Below are 19,614 nucleotides of genomic sequence, written 5' to 3'. Positions count from 1 at the left end.
AATATATTATATAATATAAATTTGAAAAATAAAGAAAAACAAAATATTTCCACTCTCCAATTGGTTATCGTCAGTAACTAATTTCGGTAAATTTCTTTTAAAAGTAGCTGCTCCAACGTTCACAGATATAACGTCGCACATAAATCTATGCAATACTAATTTATAATTCCGTTCGACAATTTACATATTAAATTACGAAATTCGCAAATAATAATAATAATAATTAATTGACAGAGTTAATTTGTATTGTCCTTTACGCCTTAATTAAACCACAAATTATCTGCCTCTCTCTAGTGTAACATTAGGTCAGCAAGGACATTTAGGACTACACCTAATTAAGGGTACACCGTGTTTGCGGGACTATTTATTACCGCTAATATTTTATTAATTGATTGGATGGGGTCCCGGTCAAATACACAAACGACCCAATAACTAACACAATATGTGGTGAAAGTACACGGTACATAACATATTTTAAAAGTTAAGGTACAAAAAAGGATTTATTTTTGCACTTGATATTGTCTGTGATACAGGTTACATTTATTTACTTTTAAGAAGGTTGAAAAGTACTGAGTTAGTCCTACAGCAAGGATACTGTCGAAATATTATTCAAATGACTTCACTTTCCAAAATATTCACTCATATACCGGGTGTCCTAGTTAGGAGGAACGGCAAGCATTGTTAACCAAACTTTTTGGAAAACGTTCTAATGATATTCAAGTATTACACATGAAATTAATTGTTTCGGCATTCTACATCTTGAAAAAGAATGCCGGACGAATGTCACACGGCTCACACGTGGGTGACTAAAATGCGAGCCATTTGCGATACTTTAGTCTCTATGACTTTTACGCTTTTAGGCCATTTGTGTGTGCAGCATTGCATGATTTGAAGCTAACTTCAGGGAGAGTATCGTAAACAGCACCTAACGTTATTGAAAATCTCCGTACGCCACTGGAATATAGTGTAAAATTTGTTATGAGGGTGACGTTTTTATGCATACATTTTTTGTTGCATTTGTCATTGTATATAAATTTGACATTTTGCGTGTTAGTCATTTAATAATCTCATCCGCTAATAACAATGCGATTAATGCGTCGCGTATCACGTCGCGTCGGGGCGCTAAGCGTCAGCCGATGTGTATATATCTATACATGGAGGTAAGTGATTTAAGCGCGATTAGAGAGGTCGGAAAATTTAATTACTGTCAAATTGATTGACATTTACTGCATGATTGCCTGACCAAGAGAAACGCCTACGGGGATCGAAAACATTTTATTATGCCCGTATAGTTGGCAGTAAGCCACGGCTAGCTGGGAAATTAAGGAAACGGACTTTGAATTATTAATAAACTGTCGATATTATGCAATTCTTCATCGCTCGCAACAATTTCGTTTCGAAAGCAATTAAGGGTATTTTGTAGGGGAACGCACGGGCACATTGCCGTCCCATCATCTAGGGACTGAGAAACGATTTGCTGTTTCTGAAAATTAGGCAAATTTCTGAGGCTCATTTCCCGAGGAAATGACGCAGGACAAATGCCAAAATTCATAGAGGAACGTTATTGAGAGATTTTAATCAACGACGTACGGCACATTATTTAATGTCTTTTTAAGAGTATGAAAAGATAAAAAAGTAGTCAATAACACGTTTTATATAGCGTTTAAGATGAATAAACTTCCCCATTCCCTTTTTTAAATTTTGTTGCTTCCTTAATAACCACTTTGTTTCTTTTATGTAGATTGAAAAGCCACCGAACCACCGGAAGTAGGTCGCATGTGGCTATCACCATCTTGAAACTTACGATTGGGTAAGTCATTAAATTTATTTTTATACTTCGCCATAAAATACATTATCTGGAGGTCGATTTTAAGTAGTCACTCCCGTAATTGAATTAATTCCTTTAGTGTAAGACACAGTAGGTAACTAAATCGATAATGTTTTTATCCAGGTAATCGGATAATGTTTCCTTAAGGATAAAGAACTTTGTATATCGAAAAAGGTTAATTCTCCAACAACAGAATTATTTTAGAAGGAAAGGTTTTTTCAAAGTGCGAGCTGGTAAAATTCTGCTTATCTAACTCGTGAAGCCATTCAATTAAAAAAGAAAACCAGAAGTAAACGTTATTGGTTTACCTACAAAAATTCGATACATCGAACTGAACGAAATAAACGGGTACCTCGAAATAGTTTTACGGTTTGCTACGTCCAAATAAATTGCATGCTATTGGTCGAAGACTGACGTTTTGCCGATTCCCGCTTTTATCTTATTCCTTTTTCTCCCGCTTCTCAAACCTCACGAACAAAAAAAAAACAAATTCAAAAAGGAAGCTGAATCTATCGATTTCATTTATAGCACAACATAAAGACTTTTTCTCTTTTGATTTATCTAATTAAATACAGATATTACCTATGTAGTTTAATGCATCATTCTTCTAACTGATGCCAAAGATATTTAGCTGTTATTAATGGTCCTTCGAGCCGGATATTTTATGTAGAAAGCGTTCCGCTCGAAGAATTATTCTTTTAAATAATATAAAGGGTTGATCAGAACTATAAAAGACAAATGTAAATAGGTATTTTTTTGACGAGTACGGTTTCTGATAAATTGGGGCTCTTTTAGAAACGGAAAAACACGAAAATCTAGTAAGATTTAAGAAGCATCTACAGCAAAAATAGCTAAGAAGGTATTACCGTTATATAATCTGTTGGCAGTTTCCCTTCTCCTTTGTTAACGTTAACGTTAGGAGCTAAGGTGTCATGCAAGTTCTCTCGGCTCTCTTTGACCGAGAAATTAGCAGCCCCTTTTTATTCGTGACGCCTTTCTTTACATTTATAAAGGGAGAAAGATGGATCAAGCCGTTGTTCGGCAGTCAGATGGTGTTGGCCGTAATTTCCCTGTTGTCTCATTGTGGTAGGAAAACGTGGCCCGAATGCTTGTTTGAACGAAGTATCGGAATAAAATGCGATTAAGGGAAACAAATTCGACTCTACGTTTGCGTTTGTTTAATTAATAAATGCGGTCTTGTGCCCGCAACGAAATTAGATGGGAAACTGGGTGGGATTCGTCCACCAAAAGGGCAGCCCGTTTTTCACGATGGGATTGAATAAATTTATAATTGCAGTTAAATACTAACTCATCCCCAACGCTGTTTGTCGGCCGTATATCCACGCGTTTGTAATTATTGTGGAACGATCGGAGATTTAATTCGTGCCGAAAGTGTGGAGGTCAGAAGTGCGGTTTTTGCGGTTGGACCTTTGTGAGAGACGAAAATTTACTGCGGCTTTTGAATAATAATGTTGTTCAAAAAGTTTCCTTTCAGACAATGCCAGAATTATTCCGGATCCCATTTGAATATTCCGGGGCCATTTTAATAAAATGGTAATTAATGCGGTCATGTGGAACCGCTTTACTTTTTAGACATTTCTACGTTTTATATGTACGAAATGTCATGAAATTTGTGGCTACATATATTTGCCACATATATTTTTTCTTACGATATCTTATCACTGTTGTATATAGCTTTGATATTTTTTACAATTTCAACATTATAATTCTTTCTATTGTAAATATTTCCTATTGTTATTATGAAAATATCCTTTCAAATGTATCTTCTAAAAACCTTTTGTATCTGTACCTTTCTATTATTCTTTCTACAAATTACTTTATTACTTGTACATTCCAATAATCCCTTAACATTTTAATTTCGTTTACTAACAGCATGAGGTGTATAATTCTTGTTGCATCCTAACTGCATTTTAATATTGGGTTTCTAGGTACATTGGGGCGAAATCTGTTTCTTAGTGTTTCATCTAATCACTCTTTCCAAGTTTCATTCTCTTCTGATTCGATCCCTACTTTAGTTAAAATACTTCTAGCTCCACCCTTTTAATCTTCGTTAAAATTTATTTTCAATACTACTAACACTTCCGATCTATTATTCAACTGTTCCATTTCTTCCTTCAGCGATTGTTAATTAAATTTGTTAAGTTTTCATTGTGCTTCATTTAGTAATTTTACTTTTGCAAAGTGTGTTAAATTCCACCAAAAACCTAAAAATTAAATTTTTGTTAAAACATCTACCTTGTTGGTTGATTACTGATCGATATTTTGGGAACGTACATAAATATGGATCATTTAAGAAGGCACTTTATTTAAGGGTTGTAATACGATCAGAATTTGCAGAATCTTCTGCAGATATGCTTAGGATAACGTTCGTTGAAAATTGAGTCGATGATATGAATTTTGCAAAAGTAGCAGCAACGAACGTGGATGCAGATAACTAAATGTTGCAAGTAGTGTTTACAAATTTTCTTGAATGTCGACTGTTCGGTGTGGAACAGCCGCGATATGCAACGTATCAGTACTATGTTCTCCGTTTCCTGTCAGGAAACACATGTAATAAATACAGAAATATGCGAATCAGTAAGTAAGTTCAATCGATTTCCGGATATTGTTCGCGACTCGAATTTTAATAGGAGTATAAGAGAACAGTACGCTTAAGGGAATCAGGATGAAATGATATTGAGCTAGGATCGATTCTTTGTTTCATTATATTTACTTTTATCCGTCTAAGTCTAGATATTCGCAGTTCTGGACTTTCGATAATAATAAAAAGATTACAGGATCATCGACTGAAATGACCACTAAATAAATGAGCGACAGAAAGCTCTTTAAATAATTGATACAGTACGTTGTGGAATAAAAAAGACTGAAGAAATCTCTGGTAGATCTAAACATTGAAAGTAACTGGAACTCATATATAATTAAATGCTAATTAAATACTCAACATGTTCTAATTAAATGCCCATGGAGTGTTAATTAAATGCTATAATGAGAAATTAAATGTTCCCGGACTTTTTTTAAAAATTATTGCTCTATTTGCTTAAGACTAAGTTGACAAAGTATGAGCAAAAATATTATTAGTAGCAAATTGCCTTTTTAGTAACACAGTAAATAAATGCTTATTATATACTTTCGAAACAGACTTTAATTTCTATCTAGGAAACTTCATTAATACTTGTGTGTTTACTTTTGGTTCTGCTGGTTTTGCTCTTTCTATTTAAAAAAAAAATATTAGCAAAACTATTTGCAATTTTAGGAAAGTATCAATTTTATTTCCATTCACACCTCATCCAGTCCCTCAAAGGTATTTAAGCTTCGCCACAATTTTTCAGATTAAAGTTGATTAACTGCTAGTTATTTCAGTAAGCCTCATCGTCTAGTTATGGAATAAGAAATTGCCTTGGTAGTTAATCTGGCTATATTGGAATTGTTCCTGACATAGTTTGCAACACATGTTTGTCTACTTGTAGGTGTTAACCGTGTGGCATTTACACTGTCACCCCCAAGTGAGGAATTCTAATCGATGAACTTAATGAAGGTGCAATAACCTTTGTTAATGGAATGATAGTTTTATTCAAACGATTTGATTAAGCTGCCTTAGGTCGCCTATTATGTCGATTGTATAATCCATTTTAGACATTTTATCTGCTAGAGAAACTTTCATGCTTTGTTTAATTTAATTTATTGATAATGTTAAGAAAAGGAGTACCTAGTTTGATAACACCAGCAAGAAGTTTACAATTCTTATCTAAAAAGAAGCAGTCGTAGTTTATTTCACTTAGTGATATTCTATTTTAGAAGGTCGACACCGTAGAAAATAACGGAAACTTTTTGATGCAACTTTGTAAATAATAAGGCATTTATATCTTAAAGTCTTTGCAAAATTTCAGAGTCGTTAGAAGAATACATTAAGAGATATTAATTAACCATTTTTATCAGAACTACATAATTTACTTGTGTATTAGATTTCAAAAACAGTATTGTATCGAAATAAATAAAAGTAAAACAAAAATACTGATTTGTAAGGGAGGAAAAAGTAGGGAAAGAGCGAATATAAAAATAGGAGATGAACAATTAGAATTGACCGATTTTAGGTATCTAGGAAGTCAGATAAGTCAGCACCAGGACGGAAGGAGTAGTAGGGATATAAGGTAGAGGAAAGCGAAGGGTCGTGTCGCCTTCAACAAAAAGAAGTCACTTCTATGCTCGCGAATGGTTAATTTAGAAATTCGAAAAGGGTTGTTAAAGGTGTATGTTTGGAGCGCGGCGTTGTACGGGTGCGAAACATGGACTGTGGGCGCGGCGGAAAAGAAAAGGTTAGAAGCGTTCGAAATGTGGTGTTATAGGCGGATGATGAGGATACAGTGGATGGAGAAGGTTAGAAATGAAGAGGTATTAGATAGACTAGGAGAACAGAGGACTCTCTGGAAGTCAATAAGAAATAGGGGAGATAGGTTAGTAAGACACCTTCTCAGGCATGAAAGTCTAGTCAGAGACATATTAGAGGACTAGACGTAGACCTACATTAGAGTACTATGGACAAATAGTGAAGGATGTGGGATGTTCTAGTGTTAGGGAAATGCGAAGATTAGCTCAGGATAGGAAGGAGTAGGGTTGCGTGCCCAACCAGTCCATTTCCATTTTCATCTAATCATGTCTCGAATAATACTTTACCTTACCTAACAATTTAACAATTTTACTCTAGGCATTTTAATTTCCCTTTTTATTTTTTGAGTATTTGTAATCCTAATAAATGGTTCAGCATTCAACATTAGCACTCAGTTATTTTGAAAAGCCTTTCGCAGTTGTGAATATAGGGAAAAAATAAATTAGTTTCGTCCGAATCGAATAATGTAAGTACACATATATGCACTTTTGTGTAGGTAAATTTCCACCAATTTTCTAGCCACGAAGCGGCTACAGTTTTTTACATTGGCGGTTGCAATCGCTACTATTTTCCTCTCATTCTGCAAACATTTTTGCGCGGGCTTTTAACGCTTTTTGCATGGATTACGAAAACACGGTCGCAAATATTGGTGTAATGCGCTGAAAATAAAAGAAACATCACCGAAATTGGAATAATCCTTCCCTGTATGACTGAATTTACATTGGAAATTAAAAACAGCTTCAAAAGATTCTGGCTCAAACATTGCAGAACAGAATTTAGTTGTTTGTTGTATGCGAAAAGGTCTTGGTGGTCTCTATTATGTTGAAATTGCTACACGTGTATCGCGATTTAGATTTCATTGGATCTCATTAGCACGCTGTTCTGGTGGTAGGTACACGCCACAGCATGTTTTATAAGAATAACATATTTAAATGATATAGCTTGTTGTTTGTAAAAATACATGTTTCTTATATAAATTTTGAAATTCGAAAAAGTTTGTTAAAGATGTATGTTTGGAGCACGGCGTTGTACGGGTGCGAAACATGGACAGTGGGTGCGGCTGAAAAGAAAAGGTTAGAAGCATTCTAAATGTGGTGTTATAGGCTGAGGATGAGGATAACGTGGGTAGAAATGGTTAGAAATGAAGAGGTATTAGAAGGACTAGAAGAACAGAGGTCTATGGAATTCAATAAAAAATAGGCGAGATAGGTTGGTAGGACACCTTCTCAGGAATGAAGGTCTAGTCAGAGACATATTAGAGGCAGAAACAGGAGTTAGGAGGGGTAGAGGGAGACCTAGATTAGATTATTGTTTGCAAATAGTTAAGGATGTGGGCTGTTCTAGTTTTAGGGAAATGCGAAGTTTCTCGTTAAACGGGTCAGAAAAAGTCATTAGGTTCTGGTAGGTTCGGACGGCATTGCCCAGAGGTTGCGTTAGTATAATCCTGTCGTGAACATCGAAGAGTAATATAATGTAATTAATCATTTTACTCATCGTCAGTTGCTAATGAATTGAATTTTCGATGATCGTTGATTTTCCGCTTCAAAGCACTTTCCAATTTTACTTATTTTCTTTAAGACAAGAAAATGTCACTGAACCTTTCACCAAATTAAAGTCCAGCAATGCAACTTTTCTCGGAACTAATTTATCAAGAGCTCCGGCCACTCAATTTATTGCGAATGTAAGTTGTAATTGCTTGAGCTTTTCCGTTAAGAAAACAAAGTTTAGTGAACGGCGGTGTGTGTAAGTTGCCGGAAAATTTAAAACTTTAATTCAAGGAAAGCACTACTACTGATAGTGTGTTGAGGATATATACGTTTTAAACGGGTTCTTTGACTTTGGCTAGTGACCATGCAATGTTTGCCGCAAATTTCTGCTGATAGGAAATTATTAAAGTAGTTTCTTACTACCTCTGACTGTAAATAAATATATTTAAAAGCAGCGAAAAGCACGAATACACAAATAACTAATTTTTTTATAGGAACTTTGAATTTAGTTTATCTTATAAGTCATTACCGAAATTTCGCCTTATGGTTGAAAGTTTTGTCAAAGCCATTAACAGCGATTTTTTTCTTTCCTCTCCTTGGCGATTTTAAATCCCAATAGTTTATGGAGCTGATGAAATAGCAAGAGCTAATTGGGTGAACGAATTTTTCCGATAGGTCCTACCGTTTTCCAGCTACAGCTCGCAAAACGTCAAACTCAGGAGCTGCGCGCTCGCGAACATGGCCGCGGTTAAAAGCCATAGCTCCGCAGATGTACGTCTGATCTGTACCAAATAGGGCTTGTTCGAAGCTCAACGAATGCGGCAAGTTTTCGATGGAAACAGTTGTAAATTGTGACACTCCTGGTCCGCGCCAGAGCCGATCCAATTCGCGGAATTTTTTTTTGTTGGTTTTAGAGTTTTCCTGAGGCCACACGATGGCCCCTACTTCCAGACCGAGTGGTCCGATCTCTATGGGAGTATTATCAAGATTTTTTAGAGATACTGGGCTCTGCGTCAAGAATAAAAGCGACCACCTACGAGGTTCCGTTTCGGAGTTATGGCTGTCGGAGGTTTTAGCCAAATGTTATTTTCGAAATCGAGGATTAAATGTTCAGAAGAACATATCTGGCGAACTGTTAAAGATAGCGCAAAAATTCTTTCACCAACGGTTGGCTCGTACCTAAGTGTACAGGAAAAATTTAATTTCGAACAAATAAAAATTTAAAAATTTTTGAAAATTTTGAATTTTTCAACACCGAATGCGACCGCATACGGCTCAAAACGTTCGCGCTGAGTCGGGGCATCCGCCTGTGTAAGAATTCTTCCGATAGGTCCTACCGTTTTCCAGCCACAGCTCGCGAAACGTCAAACTCAGGAGCTGCGCGCTCGCGAACATGGCCGCGGTTAAAAATCCATAGCTCCGCAGACGTAAGTCCGNAGATACTCTATGTGCATACGATTTCAAAAATTGTTGAGAAAGAGAGAGGTCATCTATGTTGTTTTAGTATATCTTGTGAGGAAGCCAGAAAGGTGGCAGACAAAATTATTGTTCGGAATTTCGTAACTTCTGAGTGCATTTTTACACTAAAAATAATAATTATTATCAGAAAAATTTTATAATAGCTGTGTTTATAGTTTAAAAAGATTTTTGGAAAATGTTGATCAATAATTAATATTATAAAAAGAGATGATAATAACTAACATTTTTTTGAAAGGACACAAAACAATAATTTTCTTTAGTGTGAATTATTTGTGTGGCGCCCTCTCTGGCACTTTTCACGAACAACTATAAGGGTAGTTGACTTTGGAAAGCGAGCGCTAGGGTAGGAAATGCTTGGAAAATCCGTCAGAAAACATTTTCTCATACTGCACAATATCGATCATTAAACCTTAAGTCTTTCTATTACCAAAATAGCAGCTATGCATGGCGTTTGATTGTATACTTCGTCCGTTCTCCAATAGAGACGGTTAGCTGCTTCTCATTGATAAAAATTAAATTCTGATTGTTGAGCTGTGTGTTGATTAATTTAATTACTGAATGCTCTGTGCTATCAATTTAATTAATTTTAATTAATGGCAAGCGGTCTGTTGTAGGCGTTTACTTAATTACAGATAATTTAATATTAGCAGTTGATAAATCTTGTTGTCCTTTATTTGCTCAGCGTATACAATTTGTTTAATTGATCACAGTACAGTGTTGATTGTTATTTTCATTTTTGATTTCCAAAAAGTGTTTGAGAGATTGCTATAGATAGAAATACTGAAGGAAAACAAATAGCATCTCAATATAGAGTCATCAATCTGAGGACAGGGTGGACACCCATCTTAACTTCTTCCTAACTTAAGCTAATTTTCCCATTTCCCGGAAACAGGAAAATCGTGTAGAATCCTTACCTGACAGTGACTCAATCTAGATACTCCTGTGCCAGTTACTCTTTATAAAACCTCTTCAGTTCTGACTTTGTATATCCGTGTGTGGCGGTAAAATTTACTTTTTTGTAAATATTTAATACTAGATCTTAAGCTTTTTTAATGTTCTTTTAAATTTATTTTTGTATCACTTCAAATATTATTTCAACTTCTTATCATGTGCATACCTTGGTTTCCTTTCAATCTAAACTCTATTGTTCTCTCAATCACCTTTACTTAGAAATACAATTTCAACCACACCATGAATTCTCAAACCAATATCTGGATTTATCCTTAATTGCTTTCTCTTGAATTGTATACGGTCTTCACTACTTTTTCGTCTAGAACATTCTATCAAATTTGCTAACAACCCTATCCTGTAAATCTCCGAAATATTCCCATCTGTAGGTACACCGAGCAGCACGACCTAGAGGTTTAGTCCGTTGCTTAGCATTCGGGAGAATGCCGGTTCTATTCCGGGTCCTCTGCCTTGTTCAAATTTTTTCTGTGGTTTCCTTGAATCACTTAGGCAAATGTCGGGGCTGTAATATTCCACAGATAATCTTTCATTCTCTTCTGTCTTAAATTCGTTCGTCTTATCATTCTCACCCGAACCACCACCCAGCTATTTCCACGATTCCTGAAAGGAGGGTGAAGACAGCCTTCCGCCCTACCTTCGCCGGCGTAGTCCAGCGGGACTGCGCGCCCACCAGAATTAGTGGCTGGAGAATGTAACATCCAATTGTTTTTTTTCCTATCTATACACAGTCTACAGTCAACAGTCGCTATTACCGATCGTTACACCTGTTACACGAAAAAACATGACTCATGCGGCGTTACCTCGCTCTGAGGCGTTCCATTTAAGGCTTGAAGTGCGAGCGAGAGCACGGAACGAGCGACAAAGAGGCACAATCGGCCTCCGCGTTCGGCAGCGTTCGACATCTGTCTCTCTCCTACTTGAGTGAGCGATGCGTCCGCGTGGACAGCTGCTATACAATAATACATTTCCATTTACCTCCTTCTCTATATCCATACAAAATATCTATCAAACAAATAAAATTAAAATTTTCTTTTGAAAAATGAAACCATTCCATCAGTATTTTCTTATGACGTTGTCACGTTCAACTATCGTCAGTAAACCGACTTTACAGACAACCGATTTTTTGTTAGTGTTTTTTTAGTTAGTATTTTTAATATTGACATGAAAAAGACGCTAAACTTGGTATAAATTCGTTAACATTGACACTACTGGGGTTATTACCAATACGGAATTTAAATTTTCGTCGCAATCAATTACTTAATAGTTGAAAGGTTTATTCTTTATAAAATAAATGTTAAAATTATATTATTATTTTCGATATTGAAGTCCTTCTGATTTGGTTATGAATTCCGGGATCTATTTTTCCAATATGGCGAATAATTTTTTCGCAAGATACTTTCCACTTGAACGCAATTCCTAAAACAGCGGGAATTGGGAATGAAGGAAGGAAGACATTAAATACGATACCGTAAAATCAGTACAATCCCTGATAAAGTGGGAAACATTCGAGCACAATCGGCCAACTTTGTCGGTTGTGGTAGATAATAATAATAATTTCCTCGGAAAATATTCGCCGTCGTTGGTTGAAGATGACAGAGCCGCGACGCCGTGCGTCGATTTCTTAGTTGTGGCGCCCGTGTGCTGTGTGTACCACGTAGCTCAATCTCGGATCGCGTTTTGTTTGCGGAAAATTCACTAGAAATTGCTTCAATTAAATGAAATTGAACTATTTTTGCCCTGCATTCCGTCTTTCAAAGCCGTAGAAAATGAAGTCGGTCGTTAAGAAACGATCGCTATTATGAAAGAAAATTGAAAAAGAAAATTGAAACCATTTCTTAAAACGATATTAAACAGCCTTTCTTTCTTCGAGGCATTATCAAAAATGAACCGATTAAGCTACCTCCAACGTCGTTCCTTCTGCGATTAATATTGTCGTAAAAAGAATTAACTTTCTACACTGTCCATAAATCTAATTGGTTATATCTGATGTTTCTGTTCGTACAAACAGTAAAAAATAGCGTTTTAAGTTTATTTAATTTTCCGTAAAATTTTCATCATACCCTTTTTTAAGTTAGGTACCTACCATAATAAATGCTACAAAGTTCCAACAGTTTATTACCTAGTTACAGGAGGAGGTAGTAAAGAGTTAAATTTTATGTTTGAGAAATAATGAGAAGCTTAATTAGTAAATACAGGGTTTGTCAATAAAGTAATGGGACTGGCTGCTGTAGGGCAGAGCCGGGCAAACTCGACTCTTCTGACTCCCGAGTGCTCCTCTGGTATGGCCAAGGAGTTTCTCGTTGCTCCTGCGAGTGCGAGTGAGATGATTCTTTCCTTTTCTTATCTCTTCCTTCATTAGAAAATTTTCGTAGGTATTATTTAAGTTACGAGAGAGGCTTTGCTCGTCTACGGGATGAAGGGGGTTGGTATGGGAGTGGAAGGGAGAAGAAAAAGGGAAAGCAATATGTGTTAATACTGCTTACACTTTCGTACTCCTTGAACAGTATGGAGTGACCCAGACTAACCTCAGGTAGCGGCCCCTACGAAGTTAAAGTTTGCCCAGCTCTGCTGTAGGGCGTTCCCGAAGGATAAACGCCTGTTTCGATGATATTTGCGTCATCCAGCGAATGTTTCTGGAAGAGACTACCTCATCTGACTCCCAAAGGAACTTTATAAAGTGGGAATTGCGTTGGCGGCGGTCCATATTTTGAAGAATTTTAACAATATGTACCGATCTGATAGCTAAATTCGTTTTACCTGATTCAGTCTAATTACTTTTCGGACAAACCTCGTATATCATAGGCAAATATCTCATAGTCAATTGTTTTTAGGAAAAACCCGTCTCGTCAGCTCTCCTTTCATCGTACCTTCGAATTGGATTTTTTGAAGATTACCTCTACCTCCTTTTGGGGTATCTCAAGCATCGTTTGTTTTTGCTTCGAGCTTTCTAGCCATATTAAGGGTCGTATCATTTAGGTATTTTTATATCATCTACGAATCGCTATTTCATAAAGATACTACAGCAATAAATTATTAATGAAGGGTTTAATATATTTTTGATCATAAGAATTGGGATTATTCTGTTTTTTCAGTATATATGTGCTCAATATTATTCATCAAACTTTTGTTCTATAAATAATGTATTATAAAGGCGGCAAAATTTTCTATTGTGCATTGTTCGTATTATTACGTTTTCGGCGAAAAAACCCTTCTTTGGGTCAGATAAACGAACTATTGTATTGATAAATCAATTTTCCCCTTTTTTATTCGTATATATATTGAAGAACGTTCTTTATTCTGTTCATATACGTCAAAAAACTTCTAGCCGTTCATTTATTGCGTGGATTTTTCGAGGAAGTTAATTGCCAATTTGATGAGATATAGCTTTTGTTTTCGATAAAAACTAAAGGTGTAAGCGAGTCAAATAGTCGANAAATACCTTAATTTAAAAAAAAAAAAATATTTAAAACATTTACGAAACTTTGAATTCGCTTGTTACTTGAATCTTTTGGAGATGAACCTTTGGGTTGTTCCTATGCATCTTGACAAGTAATTTTTTAGAAGGTTTACCATAAAATAAACATTAATATATACGTATACAAACCCGTTGTAATGAATAAACACTTTTATGCGTCAAAGAATCCATTGGGTGAATGTAAAAAATTACTTTTATTTTTTCCATATCCTTGTATCTAACTAGATAGCATGTTCTGCGACATGTAGTATTTATTTTACTTATAAGAAGAACCTTCAGGAAGCTAATTCTTTGATGAAGACGTTCACCTTGTACATAGTGTGAAGTGATCCTAATTTATTTTGTTTGTTAACCGAAAGTTAGTTTGCTCGTTCGTTCGTAACCACTGTCGTTTTGTTCTTTTGTTTTACAAAAAGGGTTCATTGCCATTGCCACCTGTGAAACTGTTGTTTTTCCTTTCACACATCGCAGGCATTCAAACAATGATTTTTAAGCGTTATTCTAACGTGCGGGCACAGTGGGTGCTTTAGATATTATGGTTCCTCGTACAGATACGAAACATACACATATGTGTGTAGATAATCACGTCCTGTTCAACCACCTTGAAATCAGCGATCCGTTTCCAGTCGTTTCCACGGCGCACCGGTCGACAAGTAAACGCTTTTTGCGAAAATATTTACGTTTACTGTTATTGTTATTGCTTATCCGATTGCGATTGCAATTTGTTGCATACAAATTATGCATTAAAATGCGGGAAACTGGAGTTGATAATTTTCGCGATTCCTACGAAAAACACCTGCACCGATTGTTAAATAATGTAAACAATACTGAGTAGATCGTAAAATTAGTGGTAATATAAATTTGTGAAATATTCTGAATTTGACAGGTATCAGTTTTATAAATCTGGGAGGTTGTTGTTGTTGTGTAATGAACTATTTTTAGCATTTATTGTTTATCACTAACTCTGTATCTCATCTAAATTTGGACGATATTAGAGATAGGCCGGGTGTCCGGTTTGGATCCGTAACTTTTTTTAGGATCCGTCCGGTTAGATTGTATTGGGACGAGTTACTTGTCCTAATTTGTAGTATTTATTGATTACTATACTAAATTATTTGTTGTTTCGATGTAGTTTGTGTGTTTTCTTTTTCTAGCGAAAAAGAATACATCGGTAAGGTTGAACCGCTATAACTTCTATCGATTATTGGTGTATCAAGTTTTGATTAACAATAACTTATTAGAATGACTTTGGCACCATGCAGTCATTTGTGTTCAGAAATATTATAGACTCGTTTCAACGGTTTCAATTCAACCCTCTCGTTGAAAATCCGTCAACCAAGAATTAAAATTTCATTGGTTTAGTATTTAAACGACTTTAATGTATATTGTGGCGTTACTGAGGGTGGTATGATATTTAATAGAAACTCCGCCAGAACGGTATGTCGTGTTGGTTGAAATATAAGCCTATGTACCATGGACAACAGTACCATCAGTGGAAATTTGGACGGGTTATATTAGTCTTTGACATATTACCTTAGAGATTATTCTGTTTATGTTTTGAATATTTCACATCTATGTTTCCCAAGTTACCAATTTTCTATTTGACTTGTTAATTACTGATTTGTTTGAGTTTGAAATTAATTCTGGCTGGTAATCGAGTTTCGTAACGGCAACTTTGAATCAAATTTCTTAGTTGTGACTAACGTACCTACATAAGTACGAAGTGTTATGTAAGACAGGTCTTCTAGGTAAGTCTATGACGTGTACATTACTGCGTCCTGTCGATAGGTAGTTCGTAAGTACGCAAGTTCGTTGATAATGAGATAATGTTGGGACAGAAGTGGAGGGCCGCAATGCTCTGCGAAATAGTAATTGTCAAACATAATTACAAACTTGCTTTCATGAGCAACGGCGCTTTAATGGAATGGTCGGATGGAGTAATCTAAGTTTCAGGTCTAGGAATGTTATCATTCACCTACCCGGTGCACTTTCAATATTGCGACGAAAGAGAATTTAATTTAATTAAAATTAACTTGGGCATTTATTGGGTAGGAGTAGAAAGTATAGAAAACTTTTCGGATTAAACAAAGGATGGAAATGAATCTGTCCTATGGGATATTTTGCCTTCACAGTTCTGGAAGATTTAGTGTGAAAAATACAAATGTACAGTATATATCGGACAAACAGACAGAATAATGAGACAACGATACACTGAACATAAACTCGTATAAAAAAGGAACACCTGATAGATTCAAATTGTTCCCAATATGCGGACTCCCACAATAACATATATTTCACTAAAAAGCATAAAATTAGGCATACTAGAAAATAGATAAATAATTACAGCCCATTTCAATTTGTTTCAATTGTGACCTTGAAGAAATCTGCGCGAAGATAGAAAGAATACACACTAGGCGTGAGCAAGACAGAAATAGTTGGAATAAGCTTGAACGAGCAGAGCTCTCGATGGGCGGTCTTAGGAGATTGGCTAGAACTGTACAGTACTAGACGAAAATGTTTAGCAATTTCTTAAAACAAAAATGTATATGAATTAACAATAGAAAACAAAGCAAAAGTATTATATGTGTGTGTAGAACGTTAAGTTAATTCACTTGTTATTATTTTTGGCTAAATATGCTTTTAAATAAAGCATATTCTTAAATTTTAACGAGGCAGTTTAAATAATTTTACAAATGGTACTGTACACTTTTGTCTAGCTCTCGCTCGATGATCGGTGGAGAAATGAGCTCCGCAGACAAATATGATTGAATTTAATATTATGCTCCGGCGCATCCTAATAAAGGGAAGGGGCATATCTCCAACTTCTTGAAATGAATAGTAGTCATACGTTATACTGTCTCTACTACGAACTACTTCGAATAAAAGTATAAATACACGGTACCGACACGTACTAACCACCAAGCGGCATGGCCTAGAGGTTTAGACCATTGCCTTGCATTCGGGAGGACGCCGGTTCGATTCCGGGTCCGCCTTCCTTTGTCCAAGTTTTTCTGTGGTTTCTTTGGATCACTTAGGCAAATGCCTGGAGCTGTAATATTCCACAGATAATCTTTCATTCTCTTCTGTCTTCATTTCGTATGTCTCATCTTTCTCACCCGTACCACCACCCAGTCATTCCCACGATTCCTGAAAGCAAGCTAAAGAGGGACTTCCGCCCTACCTTCCGGAGGGACTGCTCGCCCACCGACATTATTGGCTGGTGGGAATGAAACACCCAAAAGTTTTGAAATCCAAACACAACGAAATTCTTACATAATTGTATCTATTTATATCCTTGCAAGAAGGTACGTAGTGGGTGTTACATAAATTTAATGTGAAGTTTTGTCATTTAAGAACCAAATTCTATTAGAGGATGCCTTGTTGGGTGTCGCTTGATAAACCAAGACGTCAAGAGGATTATAACTATGCACAAATGCATTTATTCACTGTTGTCACGGACAAGCATGTATCGCCAGGGACAAGTAGATTCCAAAGTACATAGTGCAATAGCAGGACTGCTAACGCTTAAAACTTTACTTCGTCTTAATTGTTTTCTAACTAGGCTAGACTCGGCCGCTTTCTCTATTGGAAAGTAGTAAGTTGTTCGTTTAATTTCACTGTGCTATCATACAATAAATCCTTATCTACCCGCGAAGAAAATTTAGACGTTTTATTCTCCAAAGTATAATTTGTGGTACCGAAACACCCGCGAGACCTCTTTTAGAGAAATTCCCGTCGATTCTTCTTTTTGCTGGAGGATTGCCAGTAAACTTCCCCGTAAAAGATAAATCGTTTCGGAACGAGAATTTTATATATATATATATATTTGGTTTTGTCAAGGTCGTGTTGTCGTTAGTTACTAACCCATTCAAACGCTAATCCACCCTGACATTGACTTTTCTATCGAATTTCTTTTTATTTAAACAGGACTCGTATGTATAGTTAACAACTACTTATTTACCAATTGATTATTTAATCTCACAGCTTATCTACTTCTTTTTGTTCACGAAGGTACTATCTACGTTTTATACCAGTTATCTTTATCGGAGGTTATTCGCTTTTTGGAATATTCCGGCTGTCACTTACATCAAAGAAGTCTCTGGTATTGAATGCCGCCTGCGGTATTCGTTTCTAACTACTTATTACAAACGCTCACAAGTAACAACCGAGTAATTTACTAGGAGGCTGCTGGTGAATTAATTAAAAAAAAATCACTTTTAATCCCTATTTCACATGTAATGAAGTGGGACGTTCAAAGCTGTACCAGCTTTAGATATAAATCAAATTTGAATCAATTTACTTTTGTAAAAGATGTAAGGCGAATCGATTGACCTTTATAAATTGAACCACATGTGCTTTTAAAGTAATTGTTTACGAACAAAACGGATTGGTTCGATGATTCTGTACATTTAGAGGTTACCAAAACAGAAAAGAAATGATAAAATCAACAAGTTTTATGGCAAAAATATTGTGTTGTCCATCTTTTATTTTGTTTGAATTACTACCTTGGGTTAAGAGTGAGTTTCACCACGAGGTGCGATTCATTAATCATTAATGCTGTCTTATGAGGAATAAATAATTTGAATTTTATTTTTACAAATTCTGAAAATAAAGGAACAAAAAATTCTGATCGGGCGAAGAAGTTGGAAAAGAGAAGGCGCTCATCTTAATTACCGAATAACTAACAAGTTCTTTTAAAACACTTCTTTGTTAGTTTGCATATTTTTAAAGCGTCCTGGACGAACTTGAAGCACCACTCCAAACTTCTTCTGATTTTTGAAAAAACTCAAAAAAAAAGTTGAAAACAGTTTGGATACCGGAATTTCTAAATGAAAAGTAAGTTTTCTTAACACCTAAAGTCATATTGTACTAGCAATTAATTGAATGAAAGATACTACGTACGTTCTTGGCTGTTAGTCATTTATCGAAATTGCAAAATGTATATGTAGATTTACATATATATAAGAACAAGTAATGCACCGTCATCGAATGGTATTTGCTGCATTAATTGAATATGAAATCGTTTCTTTTCAATTCTGATATCAATTGTTACTATTCGTGGAATATACTTAGAAAGTTAATGAAAATCTAACCAATGGTGTAAAGTTGTTAGATATATAGGGTTAGTTTACCACTCTCTCGGGGTTAATAAATTATGAAGTCACTAAAATAAAGAAGCCGTGTTTTGAACATAAATTAACTTCTAGAACCAAGGGTACAATAAATCACAAGGCAACTTATGTTACCTTTTAAACAAATACCTTTTACTTGAAACGCCCATGGTTTATTATGAAATTAATGCTTGTAGTCAGCTATTTTTATACGTAATTTGCTACCAAAATGTTTTAATGATGATAAGCATAACGATTGTTGTTCAGTTAAACATTATAAACACCCTTAAAGGCTTATATTGTACTCCTGACCAAATGTTGGTCTTCAGTCTTCACACCGAGTGATTTCTCCATTTCATTCGACAACTGAGAGCATAACAATTTGCCATCAACGAAGAACATCAAAACGCTTTTTGACCTCTCTAACGACAAACTTTTATTTTAGTTTTCTAGCCCTTCGAAGGTTGAAAAAAGTAGCCCGTGTATTAAGTAAGTTACTCCCAAATGTGTATTTTCACGAAAGCGTTCGTTAATGATATAGTAGGGCTATTAAAAATACAATGGTGAGAGTCAAAGTTAGTTAAAAAAACGGTGAAACTTACCATCAAAAGGTACAAAAGGGCAACAGGCCGGACAATGAAAAAGTCCATGAGCTACTTCGGGACCAGCGCCTGTTTCCTTTCACCTCAGACAATATGCCTCGGAGAAGAGATGCTTCCTTTCTTTTTGAATGGGTCGATACAGCTTAATGCCGTTGACTCGCATTCATAAGGCTCTACGAATTTCCCTAGGGAATCGGCAGAGTTAACTTATAGGAAGAAGAATTGCTAAGATTAGGCGTACTAGAATTAGTTGCACGG

General features: G+C 35.7%; 1 long non-coding RNA gene across 1 annotated transcript in view; it reads left to right on the top strand.

The window, feature by feature from the left end:
• The first annotated feature begins 1,739 nt into the window (after positions 1–1,739).
• LOC108734189 overlaps positions 1,740–19,614 on the top strand; it is a 56,777-nt gene continuing 38,902 nt past the window's right edge. Inside the window, exon 1 of the long non-coding RNA XR_001937342.1 lies at positions 1,740–1,810. This is a non-coding gene — a long non-coding RNA (uncharacterized LOC108734189). The remainder of the gene's footprint in view (positions 1,811–19,614) is intronic.

The sequence above is a fragment of the Agrilus planipennis genome, unplaced genomic scaffold (assembly GCF_000699045.2).
Source record: "Agrilus planipennis isolate EAB-ADULT unplaced genomic scaffold, Apla_2.0 scaffold7, whole genome shotgun sequence".
Lineage (NCBI taxonomy): Eukaryota > Metazoa > Arthropoda > Insecta > Coleoptera > Buprestidae > Agrilus > Agrilus planipennis.
The sequence above is the reverse complement of the archived record's forward strand: the minus strand, read 5'-3'. Positions and strand labels throughout refer to the sequence as shown.